At 34.6% G+C, this 17,269-nt stretch overlaps 1 long non-coding RNA gene across 1 annotated transcript; it reads right to left on the minus strand.

Annotated features, from left to right (window-relative positions):
• Positions 1-2,663: 2,663 nt before the first annotated feature.
• On the minus strand, positions 2,664-11,904 carry LOC128639873 (uncharacterized). The gene is made up of 2 exons (XR_008399270.1): positions 11,618-11,904; positions 2,664-3,035 (listed from the first exon to the last, which is right to left on the minus strand). It is a non-coding gene; the product is annotated as an uncharacterized LOC128639873 (long non-coding RNA).
• Between the last annotated feature and the right edge of the window lie 5,365 nt (positions 11,905-17,269).

Here is a 17,269-nt window from a genome sequence, read left to right on the forward strand (position 1 = left end):
TGCATCACTATATCTAGCATTAATTTAGTGATTAATAACCCTTTAAGGGATTTAATCCATCTAATGTCTTAAAGGGACAGTCAACACTCAAGATAACAGTATTCGATATTTAAAAATAAAAAACGAAGATCAGCCTGCACCGTACCGCTTTTGTCTTACCTACTTCTTTCTCCTAGTAATCATTGTTGATAATTTCTATAATATGATGTAAATATGGCAGCCTAACTCCCCCCCACCGTTATGTAGCTACCTTCTTCTTCAAATGATCAGCCAATCAGAATCCAATCCTCGGTCAGAAATTGCAAGCGAGTACGGGGCAGGCGGATCTTTGTTTTTTATTTTTAAATATCGGATACTGTTATCTCGAGTGTTTACTGTCCCTTTAATATCCTTACGTTGACAAGCAATATAGACCATAAAATTAATACCAAAGGGGTTATTTTTAAAAAATAATGAAAATTACAAATATTCCACTGGAGGCGCTATGTTCTCATCCTAATTAACAGCCCTTTCTATCACATTATTAGATATGCAATTTTTTTTATTGCAGGTCTAAAAATGCAATTTGCACAATTTTAATGATGTCACATAAAGTATATGAACGTTAGTGTAACATTTTCTTTTTATATACAGTGCCCACACTTAGGATATCATGATATATAAGCCTAAAAATGAATTGTGAATATGGGCATAGATATTTTTTCTTTTTCCATGTAAAATTCCTTTTCTATCAGTTGTAATAATTCTTGCATGCTCTTCCCTACAGTACTGATGTAATGTGTGTGCTTTGCTTTACTGAACTAAATATAGCAGGAACAAGACAATAAAAACCACTGACAGTTCATGTTATGTTTTGTTATGGTCCAAACTTACCTGTATGTGACCAATAATGTTGACTAAGGGTTATATTATGTTCCTTTTCTAAATTTCATAACTTGCAGTAACTTTTACAACTCAAACACTATAGGTGTTATTTTTATATATATATATATACAGTATATACAGTATATACAGTATATATATATATATATATATACTGTATATATATGATTGGATTTACTCCCTATATACATACTATTTTATGCATGATTACTTGCTATATACCCACCCTTAGGGGTTTGTTACTGTTTAGCAGTGATTCTCTATAACAGTGATTCTCAAACTTTACCAGACTGCGGTACTCTTAGAAATACAAATGTCAAAGTCCTATGTTCTTACTGTTGGACTCTTGCTTAATTACTCATAAATTTAAAGTATTTTACATCACTGGAACAATGATAATTTACTCCATATCCTAATATTGATGTACTTCAGATCTTCAATTTAAAGTAATAGCCAGTCCTCTATGGCTAGGTTCCTATTGAATTAAATACACTTCAATATATCACGCAAGTTTGATCGAGGATTGATATATACTTATTGATATATACTTATCAACAAACAGGCAGAGCATTTATAAAAGTAAAAGTTAAAACAAAAAAACCATAGAACACCAGCGAGTCAGACAAATAGCGCTTACGGTAAAAAGTCAATATTTATTAATACAAAAGATGCTTAAAATCCATACGTTAGTCTCAGATCATTCCTCTGATTGTCTTACGCGTTTCGGCCCCCTGGCCTTATTCATAGACATAAGATTATCTTGAAGCTGCCCTCCTTAAATACATAATAGCCAAAATGGCTTTTAGGAATTGCTGGGATCTCATTTGCTAAAATGTTAATTGCTCAATTTGGAACTACTTGTAAGGTTTTAACCTTTGAGTTGCCAACTTTAAATGTTGTCTATAATATTAGAAAATTACATATAAAATATTATTAGGCCTTTAAGTTGAATGTCAATAGTGAATAGTTACATATGTACATTAATTATAACCTCTCATAGCATTAATATTATTTGTATATGCAAGAAAAAGGTAAGCATACTTAAAAGTGCTAATTCTAATTTCTAATAAACAATGTAATACACATTATCGCGGGCAATGAACAACATTATATTACTTTAAAAGGGGTCTCATTACTCTACATGTGTACTGCTATCATTTATGTAAAGGTAGTGAGCCACTCTAAAACGCATTAGTGTGAGCTAGCTGTGGATATCAGTATATACTCAATACTAAGGATAATAGATTGCTAACAGCCAGTTTATTCTGTTAACTTACAATGTGAAGTTAGCCACTAACAGATTAATAATATATATTGCCTATGAATATCCACATATGCTCGAATACATGATTGGATGGCTCATTAACCTAATACATAATGAACCATGATAGTTTGAACTAACCCTATAGGGTTAAATTCAAAATCAAACATAATACATGGTCTTGTAAATTAGCTTAGTGTAGAAAGTTTAGAGCCCTATTTTAATGTATAAATTCTGAAGATTTGTCTGTTGTGGAGATTGAATTTAATTTCTCTTCCAAAAATTGATAATATCCCCCTCAATGTTTAAGCCTAATGGTCTTCTGGTTTGCAAGTGAAAAATCCAAAAAGCTTCTCTATATAGAAGCCGACTATTTCTATTGCCTCCTCTTAGGTTTGGTCTCACTATCTCTATGATTTGCCAACTAAAAGAGGTAACATCCTGGTTATGGAAATTGATAAAATGTTGTGACAAATCTGAACATTCTATTTTGTTTTTGATGTCATCGCAGTGCAACCTGTATAAAACAACTTACTTTTATTCAAAGCTTCGTTACAGTTTACATTACATTGACTATATTCAAATTCAATTGCAATATATATTTTTATAGTAGGACATAATAAAAATGGAAACTTTGAAAGCTATGGATGTTTAGTGTTGAGATGTCTTTTAACATCAGTTTTTCCTTTCTTTTTTCCAGCATGCTCACTGAAGACTTTTATAACTTCCTGAGTTTAGTGTTTGCCATTGATGAGATCAACCGTAACCCCAACATCCTGCCCAATGTGACTTTGGGCTACAATGTTTATGATTCTTATGTGGACCTCTTCAGAACCATCCAGGGTGCAGTTCGGATCTATTCAGGACAAGGGCTGCAGTTTCCCAATTATAACTGTGAAAAGAACAATACAATAGCAGCTATAATTGAAGGGATGTCATCATATTTCTCCATACAGTATGCCAATATTTTTGGACTCTACAAATACCCACAGGTATATGGGTTATATTATGGGACATAAGCTATGTAGAGCATGAGGAGAACAATTAGAAGTCTGGAATAATCCATGCAATCCTTACTGGCCTCGCCAGTAAAAAAAACAACAACAACGTTTTTCTTTTATGATTCAGATAGAACTTACAATTTTAAACAACTTTCCGATGTACTTCTATTATCAAATTTTCTTTGTTTTCTTGTTATCCTTTGTTGTAAAGCAGGAAGGTAGGCTCAGGAGTGTGCACGTGTCTGAAGCACTATATGGCAGGAGTTTTGCTACAATGATATAGCAAGAGCACTAGATGTCTGCACAATTTCCTGTTATGCAGAGCTACAGACGTGCACGCTACCTATCTAGATAGCTCTTCAACACCGAATAACATGAGAATGAATCATATTTGATAATAGAAGTAAATTGGAACCTTTTTTTTTTTTTTTTTAAATATTCTCTATCTGAATCATGAAAGAATAAAATTGGGTTTCATATCCCTTTAAAGGGACACTGATCCCAATTTTTTTCTTTCATGATTCAGATAGAGCATGCAATTTTAAGCAATTTTCTAATTTACTTTTATTATAAATGTTTCTTCGTTCTCCTGCTGTCTTTATTTGAAAAAGAAGGCATCTAAGCTAAGGAGTCAGCAAATTTTTGGTTCAGAACCATGGAGAGCACTTTTTTTATTAGTGCTGTCAATCAGCAAGGACCACCAGGTTGTTCACCAAAAATGGGCCGGCATATAAACTTACATTCTTGCTTTTCAAATAAACATACAAAGGGAATGAAGAAAATTTGATAATAGGAGTAAATTAGAAAGTTGCTTAAAATTGCATGCTCTATCACGAAAGAAAAAAATTGGGTTCAGTTTCCCTTTAAGGTTTTCTAATTACTAATCAGATTATGATTTCCTAGTCCTACATTAAAAGGACATTGTTCTTAGTGACCAATGCAGTCTGAATCTGTGATTTTCATACTGGGTGACAGCATACACTAGTTTTAAATTGTATGGGTAACAAATTTAACAGACTTTTAGGGATATTTTAAATTTGTTTTTATCCAAGTTTTATTTACAGAACTAAGAAAAGATTGGCACCTGCACTCAAAGGGGCTACTGCAGCCCAATACTGTACTTTGATAAAACCAAATTCAAAATCTTCTCCGTCCTACATACTAGAATCTAAATGCATTTTTTTTTTCATTTTCCAAACTGTCTTTACAGATCATTGCATGTAGGGTTTTTGTGTATCTTGTTTTATACATTTGTAGTATAAGGAATCTTTGCTATATTAATGTATATAGTTTTAGATAGCTATAGATATTTGGCTAGGTTCATGGACACATGCTATAAGGGGACCTCGTAGTGAATACAATATCACGTTTAAAAGAGGATCATTTCACCTATCTTTTCCTGATTAAAGGGACATGAAACCCAAAAATTTTCTTTCATGATTTAGGTAGAACATACAATTTTAAACAAATTTCCAGTTTACTTCTATTATCGAATTTGCTTCATTCTCTTGGTATCATTTGTTGAAGTTTCAGCAATGCACTACTGGTTTCTAACTGAACACATGGAAGAGCCTATGAAAATCAGTATATATATATATATATATATATATATATATATATATATATATATATATATATACATATATATATATATATATATATATATGCAGCCACCTAGACTCTTTGCTGCTCCTGAGCTCATTTGAATGGACATGCTCTTACATTTAATATTCTGCAGTTGGTATAGCATAAAATGGGACAAGGACGCGTTTTATAGTACAGTGTACTATGTCCCTTTAATGCAGCCTTTGGTAAATAACTATTTACTTTTAAAAATGTTATAGGCATTTAGACTGATTGTTTTTTTATGTAGTTATGACCAGTACAACATTTTTTTTAAGGACAAACTTAAACATTTCTAAATTAACCTTAGTGGAGATTAAATATATAAAGTCTAGTCAACCTGATGCAAAGTATTAGAGGCTAAAATCATATTTTACTAAATCGCTATGACTCCTCAATAGAGAACTAAACATCATTATAAGGACTAAATGTTGCTAATAAAGTAAATCTAGTCTTTTAACTTTACAAAGACTGGAAAATATTTCCATTTATGTAGTGGGAGCCTAGCTGAAAAAGGACACACAATACTTTTATAAAAAAATATAACAGGGAGAACTATATGGAGAACAGAGTGTTTGGATAAAAAGAACTACAAAGAAACCTACAGTGTTCTGTTTTTTGGGGGTTTTTTTTTAAGTACAATGAAATACCTAAGCCTTGAGATTTTTGCTGAATCCAGGGTAATTCTGGGTAGATCTGATGCTGAGTGACAAATTATTCTAGAGCTGTGCTTAGTGATGACTGTCAACTTCCATTCTTTGTTTCCTGTCTATGGGGCTCCATTTATTAAGCAGCGGATGCTGCTTCGAAGCCCCATCGTTTCGGGTCTGCCTGAAACGGAAGTTAAGAAGCAGTGGTCGTCAGACCGCTGCTCCTTAACTTGTCCCCCACCTTTTAGGTGATTAATGGCCCCTGCTAGCAGCCAATTGGCCACCAGTGAGCAGGTGGCGGCATTGCACAAGCATTTCATAAGAAATGCTTGTGCAATGTTAAATGCCGACAGCATATGCTGTCGCCATTTGGCGAGGTTGAGCGGGCATGATTCGCTACAGCAAATAATGTCTGCTCGACTGTTGTTAAATCTACCCCTATGTGTCAATCACAGTTTATCAGCTAAGGCTTTTTCGGCCCTATATCTGGTCCTATTGAATTTTTAAATGGGACTGTGCCTTTGTGAATGTGAGTTTAATAATGTAGGTGTAGGCACTATAAAATGCACTGTTGTGACGGTGCTTGGACTTAGCATATAAAAACACGTTCTCGTTCTATGCTGAATCAATGTTGCGAGGGAGCAAGTTCATGCTTTATAGTGTTAGTTCCTTTAAAATCTAGTATAAGAAGATATCATAAGTCCTTTTCATAGATACCCTTAATCTCCATCTTATTTAAAGATCATGCTAAACTAAAAATGGTACTTTGACAAACAGTAAAAATAAATATTGTTTAAAAACAATATTAACTTATTAAGTGACAATAGAGGGATTGAATTGTGCCCAGGATGCCAATCATGATAGAAATGGCATTCGGATAGTTAAGTAGTGGTGAGGATGGAAACGGATTGCAATAGGTAAACCTTACACATGTAAAGGAGTATTTTCTTTTCACAATGAACAAATGGGTTTATTTAAAAGTCCTTTACAGTACCCTTTAGAGGTATGAAAGGACTATTGTATATGTAATTGTTGGGCAACTAGTTTTTCTAAAACAGGTACACACAAACAGGCCTTTTCGCAATATATGGTTTTAAACAGATGTTTTAAATATTTGTTCAGCATAGACAATTGTCGTTCAGTACAGTAAGGTTTGGAACTTTTGGCAAACTTTTAAGCCTAGTCACTTAGTGGTTTAGCAATTTGAAACTGATGTCAGTTGCAGACACTTTTTTTCTATAGAAAATAATTTCCAGCACTGTTCTTCTTGATGTCAGGTGAAAATCATGCCAAATTGGAAAACTGTCTTTTCTCAATGACTAGAAAACGTTTTAAAAGTACTTTAAAAATATTAAAAGTTAAAAAAAATCTAGTTGAGCAATCACGATCACTGTACCAATTGTGCCCACATACAAATGGCATTCAAATTAACACTTGTCAGGATGGTTTTATACCATTTTACCCTTTTTTGACATTTTATTATTTCCTTTTGTGAGTCAATTTGTGCAGTGAAAACATGGTGTAAATTTTCCTAGAGGATCCAAATGCTTTCAATAGGAGTTAATAATAGTAAACAAAGCAGATTTTTTTTTAAACTTGTACTTTGTAAATTGCTGAGAGACATTAACCATTAAAAAGTTAAAATGTAGCACATAATGACTGCTGATAAATCAATATTAGCAACAATTTAAACACAGACAAAATCTTCTGTTGGTCCCCAGTGTAGCTTAAAGGGACAGTTCGCCCAAAAATGTTCTCCCCTTTATATTGTTCCCAATGATTAATTTTACCTGCTGGAGTGTTTTAAATTGTTTACCAGTTTCTCCTTTACCCCTATTTTGGCATTTGAAATAAATAGCTGATTTAGTCTGTGGTATCCCAACCTATACTGAAAGTTCCTATACTGGAGTATATTCTATTGAATAGCCTAAGTAAACACAGCCAGCAGAAGAGATTACACTCTCAGTGGGGGGCATGATAGTTAAGTAATACAATTATAATTTTCCATTGTTCTCTCTAAGTATTGAGCTTTAGTTTTCTAGACAAATATAAGACAAGGAAGCAAGTCTGTGTACATAAAAATGATAACATAATGAGATCTGATATTACCTGAAGCTCAACCCATTGTAATAGGCTGTGGTCTAAAAGCACAAAACCAGCTACTTCATATACACAAATAAACTGGAAAATGCAATTTCTCATAAATTATATACTCTGCAGCTGGTACAACAAGTCATTGAAAATGCCTTCATATAAAAACAATTTTACAGTGTACTGTCCCTTTAACAGTACAAAATCACACCAGCCTTTTGTAAATAAGGGCCAGATTACAAGTAGAGCACTATTTAATGCTCCCGCTCGAGCATTAACTGCACTAGAAGTACGCTTTTTGCACGCATTGGGTTGTGCTCGTATTACAAGTTGAAAGTAAACTTGCGTAAAATACCGAACTTAGGATATTGTGTGGACAATAACGTATTCCCCCATAGAGCTCAATGGTTACATTTTTTAGAAATAAACACCCTACTCCCACGCACAACTGATCCCATATTATCAAGTGTGCTAACCTGATATGAAAATATTAATATTTCACATTTCAATGTTCTAATCTTCACATAGAAGAATAGGTTATATTTATTCATAAATGCATATTTATATATACATATATATATATATATATATATATATATATATATCTTTGTCTGAGGAAAGGGAGTGTATCCACGAAACGTCACTTTTTTTCTATTAAAAGTACACTTTGGAAAGACCAGTGAGTGCCGTCCTTTATCAGCTATATTTAACCGTTGGCACCCTGGCAGCTGTTATTGTGGTGAGAGTGCTCCTTTTTGAACTTTATACATACAGTATATATATATATATATATATATATATATATATATATATACTTTTTTTGCACTAATATAAATATATACCTATATATATATATATATATATATATATATAGATGATTATATATAGGTATAGATATATACAGTATATAGGAATATCTATTTATAAATACTTAGAACATAATCTACTATGTGCAGAACATTTGATTGTGTAATATTTACAGCAAATGCATGGTTAAAACAAACCTTTATTAAAAATGTATGTTGCAAAAATATGTTTTTCATGTTTTTATCTACTTAACCGCAAAGGGCACTTATATATACATGTCTATATATGTGTACATATGTATTTATGTGTTTATATATGTGTGTAAATACATATGTAAACACACACAAATATATATACACACATTTCCATCTTTAGATATGTATATATATTTATCTCTATGTGAAAGCTCTTTGCTACCTTTTTTATCTAATACCTGAGACCTCATATCTTTGAGCCCTTATAACTTTGTTTTGCAATATTTTTTTTAAATATTTTCTATTAGACAGTGTTATTATGAGTGTTACTGTACTTTGTAATGTTGTAATGTAATGTAATGATGTGTTTTGTGCAACTTTTTTGTTTTGCAAAACAGTTAACCAGAGCTCTAACCTGACGTGCCTTAACTTCAATTGCGATTAAGTTTTCTGCTTGTATTACAAGTTGAAAGTAAACCTGACACGAGCAAACACCCACTATTAACCCTTTTTTACTTGCACGTAACTGTTAACGCGCTACTCTAAATTTGGCCCTAAATCTGGCATGGCAGCCACTGTTAATACTATATCTTAAGGATAGCAACACAAACAGGCTCATTCTCTCTCTGTTTGCATAAGGATAGCCAGACTGACTATTACCTACTATAGACAACAGCTCCAAACACTGATAAGTTGTATCTATAAAACATATTTTCAGAAAAATACATAATAAGAAAACATATTTCCTGCAAAAAGTGCTCAAATGCTTCTTTGCAGGATTCTTATGGGTACCAGAATATATCATTAATGCATCAAAGGCAGTAAAGAATTCCACTGATACCCCTCTCCTTATTCTTATCAGCGCTGCTAATGTCCATATAAATCACAAGGCCATTTAAATGTGAAGGATCAAACAAACATATGTTACATTATAAACTTTCCACTTGTAGGTTATTTACCTTGAACCAATGAATGTAGTTCAGAAAAGATTGATCAAAAGGAGATTGAGTAGAAATTGTTGCTAAGTGTTGAGAACAGCATAACAGTTAACAGTAGATTTGCCTTTCACAAGCTAAAAACACAGACTGGATGGGCTTCCCTTAGTGTTAGTCAATATTTTAAAAGAAAAATATTAACACTTAAACAGTTATAATGTTTACATGACACATTTTTACCAATACATGTACCTGTATATTGTAAATATGTTTCTGTTCAAAGATGTAATTCATCTATGTGCATTTAAATTTTGAACGGAATGCCCATTCAATATATAGGGTGCAAGTTAGCACAGCTAGCTATACTAGTCATGTCAGATCCATCAGGTACGTCATTTCCCTCAGATAACAGATTTCAGTGAGGTCCCGCACTAAAGTTCATGTTGGATAAAGCTTCAGCAGAAAGCAAATGGAGTGCATAAAGTCCGCTCAAATATTGAACTGTTTGATTAAAGAGACTTGAAACCCAAAATTTTTCTTTCATGATTCAGATAGAAAGTACAGTTTTAAACAACTTTCTAATTTACTTCTATTATCTAATCTGTTTTATTCTTTTGGAATCATTTGTTGAAGGAGCAGCAATGCACTAATTGTTTCTAACTTAAAACATGGGTGAGCCAATCACAATCGATATATATATATATATATGCAGCCACCAATCAACAGCTAGAACCTAGGTTCTCTGCTGCTCCTGAGCTTGCATAGATAAACAGTGGCGGCTCGTGGGTTATTCAAATGGGGGTTCACGGACCAGTTATGTAAAATTATATATATATATATATATATATATATATATAAATACACACATATACATACATACATACATATATATACATACCAGTGGTGTATTTAGGTTTTGTGCTGCCCTAGGCACTAAAAATTCTGCTGCCCCCCCCAGTTTTAGGCCTTTTGTGGCCATATTTTTTTTTGGTCATTGTGTAATTTTACTTTTTATAGCATTTACAAAGTAACTTTAATTTTGTTTGCAAAATTGTTTGTATATATGTATGTATGTGTGTATATGTATGTATATATATATATATATATATATATATATATATAATCATCCAGGGAGTCTGGATTATTACTGTATCAAGATTATTTTTATTTAAGGTGATATTTTGAATAGAAATTCAACCCTTCCATACACATCTCTAAACCTAACTTTAAAAAAAAAGATATGCATAAAGACTTTATGTGAAAAAAGTACATCTACAGACAACCACATGCTTTGAGTTGGAACTTGGAAGCATTATTGGAGCTAAAAGTTTAAAAGGGATCATTATAAGGCAAACATCTGTGATATTATAGAGTCATATGAAGAAAGGGTTAATATATGTTATTAAATAGGAACTCTAAGCCCCCTTCTCCCCAGCAATACTTTTCCTGTGTGATTTATTTTCTGGTGACTCCGGCTGACCTGACATTGTGAGTGATGAAACACAGGCTACCCCTCTGTGTCTGCTAGTTTTAACAAGCAGATTCCCCAGCAGAGATAACATGCAGCACTGAGGTGGAGGGGAGGGGGATAAGAAGAGCAGGAGGAAGGGCAAGTAACACACTATGAATGGACACAGCTTCCCTTCCGTAAATCTAGCTAATGACTGATTTAATTGCTAGCTAGCTGCTATCTGTTATGGCCCCCGGCCCCACAGGAATGTTTTTAAGAAAGTTACTCATGACACAGTTGAATGCACAGTATTCGCTCCAGCTCCACGCACACACTTGATGCAACAGCACACCATGGGCACGCAGTGTTAAACTATTTCCAGCAGCACCAAGTCAGACTTGAGGATTTATTAACTTTTAATTACCTCCCTGCTGCAGCATTTACAGTCAGCTGCACTCGCTAACCAGACTGAGCCATAGAAAACTCAGTGTAGCCGATCACACTAGGTCTTCATTTCAGTGATCTCTGAGGAACAGTGGGCTGGCTCTGGTGCTCCTGGCAGCTTATTCACAGAGCAGACAAGATGGCTTATGTTATGGAATATGGAGTGAACATAATAGCCGTCTTCTCTGCTCTGGGATTAAGCTGCTTTGTGACTGCAAGCAGTATGGTAGTCTCCCATATAAGCCCTTTGTTAGAATTAAACAGTGATTCAATTTTCACCTAGTTAGATCAATCAGCCCAGTCTCCTGCTTCTTCCTGTTCTGCCGCTGCCACTGTGATCCACAATATGGAGGGATAACACACGTTTAAAAAACAGTGCTCCCCCTGCTGCCCGCCCATAGTAATGGCACTAATCGCACATTGAAAATTGTGCGATTAGCAGAGGTATAGGCTCTGTTATGGGCGGAGCAGCAGATACATAGAAAACATGACCAAAAGGATATAGCAGCCTATACCTCCTCTACCGCACGTGCGGTAGAGAGGTATATTAAAGGATTTTTTTAATTTTATTTAAACTGCACAATCTAGACATTTTATTTAAACTGCACAAGCTAGACATTTTATTTAAACTGCACAAGCTAGACATTTTATTTAAACTGCACAAGCTAGACATTTTATTTAAACTGCACAATCTAGACATTTTATTTAAACTGCACAAGCTAGACATTTTATTTAAACTGCACAATCTAGAACATTTTTTGGCTGAATAAATATAATTTTTCCAATAGGGGGAAATTATATTTATTCAGCTAAAAAATTTAATTTCTTTCTTTTTCCCCCTTTTTCACAGGAGGCTCACGTGCGGGAGTGCACATATGGAGGAGCCTCCACTGTAGATAAACCTTTCAGCAAAGGATAACAAGAGAAGGAAGCTAATTAAATAATAGAAGTAAATTGGAAAGTTGTTTAAAATTGTATTCTCTATCTGAATCATGAAAGAAAAACTTTGGGTTTCATGTCCCTTTAAGTTCTTTGGTTTACACCTTCCGTGTTTTTTAACAATAGCAAAAAAGAAAGTTTTTTTTTTAGTTAGCGTACTACCACCCTTATTTGCATATATATATATATAAGGTATACATACATCTGATGAGTTCAAATTCTTTAAATACGCAATTGTAATACGTAAGCAGAAAAAAACATGCACGTATTATCAGTTGCCCTCATCTGAGCATTTACCGTCTCTTTAATAGAATTTAAAATAATTGACTCACAATAATGAAATCTGCAACTAGTGCACGGCACATATATCATAGATATCTGCATAGATTCAGTAACTGAACCATTTTTTTTTTTAAGATTAGCTTTATATCTCAAGATCCACTGCAAAACGATGTCCGACAGTTCCCCTACTTTTATCGCACATTACCAGGTGAAAAGACCATATATGCTGCAGTAATAGCTTTATTACAGCACTTTGGCTGGACTTGGATTGGTATTATTATTCCAGATGATGACAGCAGCATAAATGCTATTAAAACGATTAAAACAATGATTATGGAAAATGGAGGATGCATTGAATTCATTAAAACTGTGCCAGCAATTAATGACTACAGTGCAACTAAAATCTTGGATATTCAGCAAACGGTTGCCAAATCAACAGCAAAAGTGATACTTGTGTATGGGACGAAAAACCAAGTATATTATGTGGAGCAAAATGCTCGTATCAGTATGATCCCAGGGAAGGTTTGGGTCTATACAGCAGAATCCAGCTTCCGTATGTTTGATGTTGTAAATGGTACATTTGTAAATGGTTCACTGAGGTTTGTCATGCACAAAGAAGAAATCAAAGACTACATTGAATTTGTTAGAGAAGTGGATCCAGCGAGATTCCCTCCAGGAAGAACATTTACAACTTGGTGGGATGAACTATGTGCAAATCGATGTCCATTTAACCCAAGGAGACGTAATTGTACAGGTGTGGAGAGTGGAAGGAAAATTATTTACTCTCATTGTAACCTCATATTTACAGCCATGAGCTACAGTGTATATAACACTGTATACATGGTGGCCCATGCTTTACATGAGATGTATGAGGAAACAAAAGCTGAAAGACTACTTGATGAAAATAAAATAACGTTTCAAGATTTAAAGCCTTGGAAGGTAAGAGACTTTAACAAATTCTGAATTTAAAATCATTTATATATATATATATATATATATATATATATAGATTTGGGGGCTGGTGAATTTTTAATATGGCGGAGCCCTAGATTCCACCCCTTTAAATAAAGCCCTGCCCCTCAGGTGACAGTTTAATATCCCTTTAACCTATTTGCGGGGTTTAAACACATAGATCATTTTATTATCGCACTATTGAAGGCATATAACACAAAGGTTATATTATATGCAAGCCATAGACAATAATAAAATGCATAACAATACAACTATTCCCAAATTTTCTCAGTGAGCATTTCCCAACTCGTGAACTTTTCATTAGGAAAAAATAAATTATATATATATATAAACACTCAAACAATGTATCCAGGCTCAGCAGTAATCCTATAGATACATAGCAGACAAACACACAAATATATTTAAACGCCTTTAATCAGCAAACATACGAAACAGGCCCAAAGGTATAAAGTTTCAGCTCAAACACAAGCTTTTCTCAAATGAAGGCCAGAGAAACATAACAACATGTGAAGAGAAACCCATTTAAATACCCACAAACCTCCTACAATTACAAACCTAACACTCTCAGCTGTCGCCGCCACTCCGCCAACATAGCAGCGCACAGTGTGTATGGGCAGTCAGATGACATCATCGTATTCGCCACTGTTACCATAGCAGCATGTCAACACGCTAACAGGACACCTTCCGATTACGCTTACAATGTAACACAAGGTTAGCGCACAACATCTGGAGACTCACTAATACTTTAAACACCTAAATAGAAAAAATATATATATACAAGTCACATTCAATGCATATACATCATTAACTTGATTGGTGTAAACACAAGATTAGTCGCTATTAATAATTCATAGAGAAACCAGGTATATGTATCCCAAGCGTGCACAACGATCAATGTTCCTAAATATATTACATAAATTCTATATGTTCAGTCCTCTTGGGGACACTGTGTCCAGAAGCAAAATCCATCTTGCTTCCCTTTTTAAAAAAAGCATGAGCTCTATCATCCCCCCCCCCCTGATTCATGGGCGGTAAATAATCAATAAGCATTATCCGCAGTGACGACACTGAGTGTCCAGCTTGTTGGAAGTGTCTGACCACAGGCTGGTCCGTACCACCTTTCTTGATGGTCTGATGTATTGCAGACTTATGGTTTGCCAGGCGTTTCCTGAATGATGTGGTTGTTTTACCAATGTAAACATGGGCAAATAATCATGTAGATCACATATTCTGACAAGCATGGTAATCTGTGCTTGATGTCAAATACCTTGTTTGTATGTGGATGATGGAATTTACTTCCTGTGATTAGACTGTTACAAGTCACACAGCTACCACAACAATAGCAACCTGGTTTGCCTTTAGGTACCCATGTCCCCTTGCGATAACAGTGTACTGGATCTGTCTGAACCAAGAGGTTGCGTACATTTTTCATTCTCCTGTAAAGCATCCTTGGGGATGACAATCGTAATCTAAAGGATTGTTTTGAATTGATTAATTTATTAAAATCTCAAGTTGATATCACTGAAGCAGACCTACTGGCGACTATGGATGTGGTCAGCCTGTATATGGTATTGAGATGGTTAGACAAATACTCATTGGGAATCATCAAAATAGTGGTCCTCCGATAGAATTTATGATACATTTACTAGAACTTTGGAAAATAATTTTTTCCGTTTTGAAAAAGATTTTTTTCTTCAAATACTGGGTGCGACTATGGAGTCGCATATGGCCCCAGACTATGCCAATATTTATATGGCAATGTACGAAGAACAGAACATTTTCTGTCCCTCACATCCTTCTATTCAATTCTATTGCCGCTATATAGATGTTGCGTTTTTAATGTGGAAAGGCACTACAGAATCTTTAATGTTGTGGTTCGATGCATTAAATTATTTGGATTCTACCATTAGATTCAAGATTGAGTCTAACAATAAGGTTCTTTTGGGATCTTGAGATTTATAAGGTATTCATATTGACAAGAACTCCATTTTACACTAAACTAGCTATCATCCACCTATCCAAAAGGATGGGGTCAGCTCCTCACAGCTCCTGCGGGTGGTGCGTAATAACACTGAGGATACCCACGATATAGCCCAATTGAATGAGATGTCACACAGGTTTCTGTTAAGAGGATATCCACAGAGGTTGATTACCCAGCAGTGCTCTAAAGCAAAACTTATGACACAGGAACACACTACTATTCGGAAACAAAAGAATGATCCTAGTGATCACCTGACCTTTATTACTACTTACACACAGGCATCTAAATTTGTGGAGTCTGTGATCAAAGACCACTGGCCTATTGTGGCCACAAATAACAGTCTTCAATTTGGATGTCTTCCCCAAGGATGGTTTGCAGGCGATTGAAAAGTTTACGCAACCTCTTGGTTCAGACGGATCCAGTACACTGTTATCACAAGTGGATGTGGCTACCTAAAGGCAAAGAAGGTTGCTATCTTTGAGGTAGCTGTGTGACTTGTAACAGTCTAATCACAGGAAGTAAATTCCATAATCCACATACAAACAAGGTGTTTGACATCAAGCACAGATTAACATGCTTGTCAGAATATGTGATCTAAATGATTATTTGCCCATGTTCCTTGTGTTACATTGGTAAGATGACCACATTGTTCAGAGAACGCCTGGCAAACCATAAGTCTGCAATTCACCAGGCCATCAAGAAAGGTGGTACGGACCAGCCTGTGGTCAGACACTTCCAACAAGCTGGACACTCAGTGTCGTCACTGCGGAGAATGTTTATTAATCACTTACCACCCCTGAAGCAGGGGGTGATAGAGCTCATGTTCTTTTAAAATTGGAAACAAGATGGATTTTCCTTCTGGACACAATGTCTCCAAGGGGACTGAACAGCATGGTGGACTTTGCTTGTTATTATCGATAATGCATCTGTGGGTATCCATCTCCTCGAAATAAAGTTAATTAAAGATTCTACCTATTCCTTGAGAATTGAAGCTCCATAGGATATTTTGTTCATTGCATAATATATCACATTCTTGTGAGCACTGATACATGTCTGTATAGAGGGCTCTGATTATAAGAGTTGTACTGTTAAAATTAAGTGTGAAACAGGAAAGAAAAGTGTTGCGCTAAAAGTGACACTCACAGCCTATCCTAGGGAATCCCTCCATAAGGACAACCAGTTGATAGAAATAAATAAAAAAGAAGAAGAAGGACGGCGCTATAAGCGGAGTGAAAAACGGGGTGAAAAAATATATCAAGGGATAACACAATTCAAAATATGCTATTCAAATAGACCACTAATCTAAATAGACTGTGTATCAAAACAACCAAAAATGACCCTTAATGTGGGTGTAAGTGAAAACCTTAATAGGTACTAGTGATAATATGCTGAATGTATATGTCACACTCCTGAAGAAATTAGGAACTGTAACAGTTAAACAGACAACATGTTGTGCATTAAAAAGTGTAGTAATCTTAATAGATTTAAATTAACATATGCTGTATATCCTAATATTATGATGCACACTTTAATATCTTTTCATTAGATATAGGATTTATGTAGTACATGTATGAACATTGATCGATGTGCACGCTTGGGATACATATACCTGGTTTCTCTATGAATTATTAATAGAGACTAATCTTATGTTTACACCAATCAAGTTAATGATGTATATGCATTGAATGTTACTTGTATATATATTTTTTCTATTTAGGTGTTTAAAGTATTAGTGAGGCTCCAGCTGTTGTGCGCTA

The sequence above is a fragment of the Bombina bombina genome, chromosome 1 (assembly GCF_027579735.1).
Source record: "Bombina bombina isolate aBomBom1 chromosome 1, aBomBom1.pri, whole genome shotgun sequence".
Classification (NCBI taxonomy): domain Eukaryota; kingdom Metazoa; phylum Chordata; class Amphibia; order Anura; family Bombinatoridae; genus Bombina; species Bombina bombina.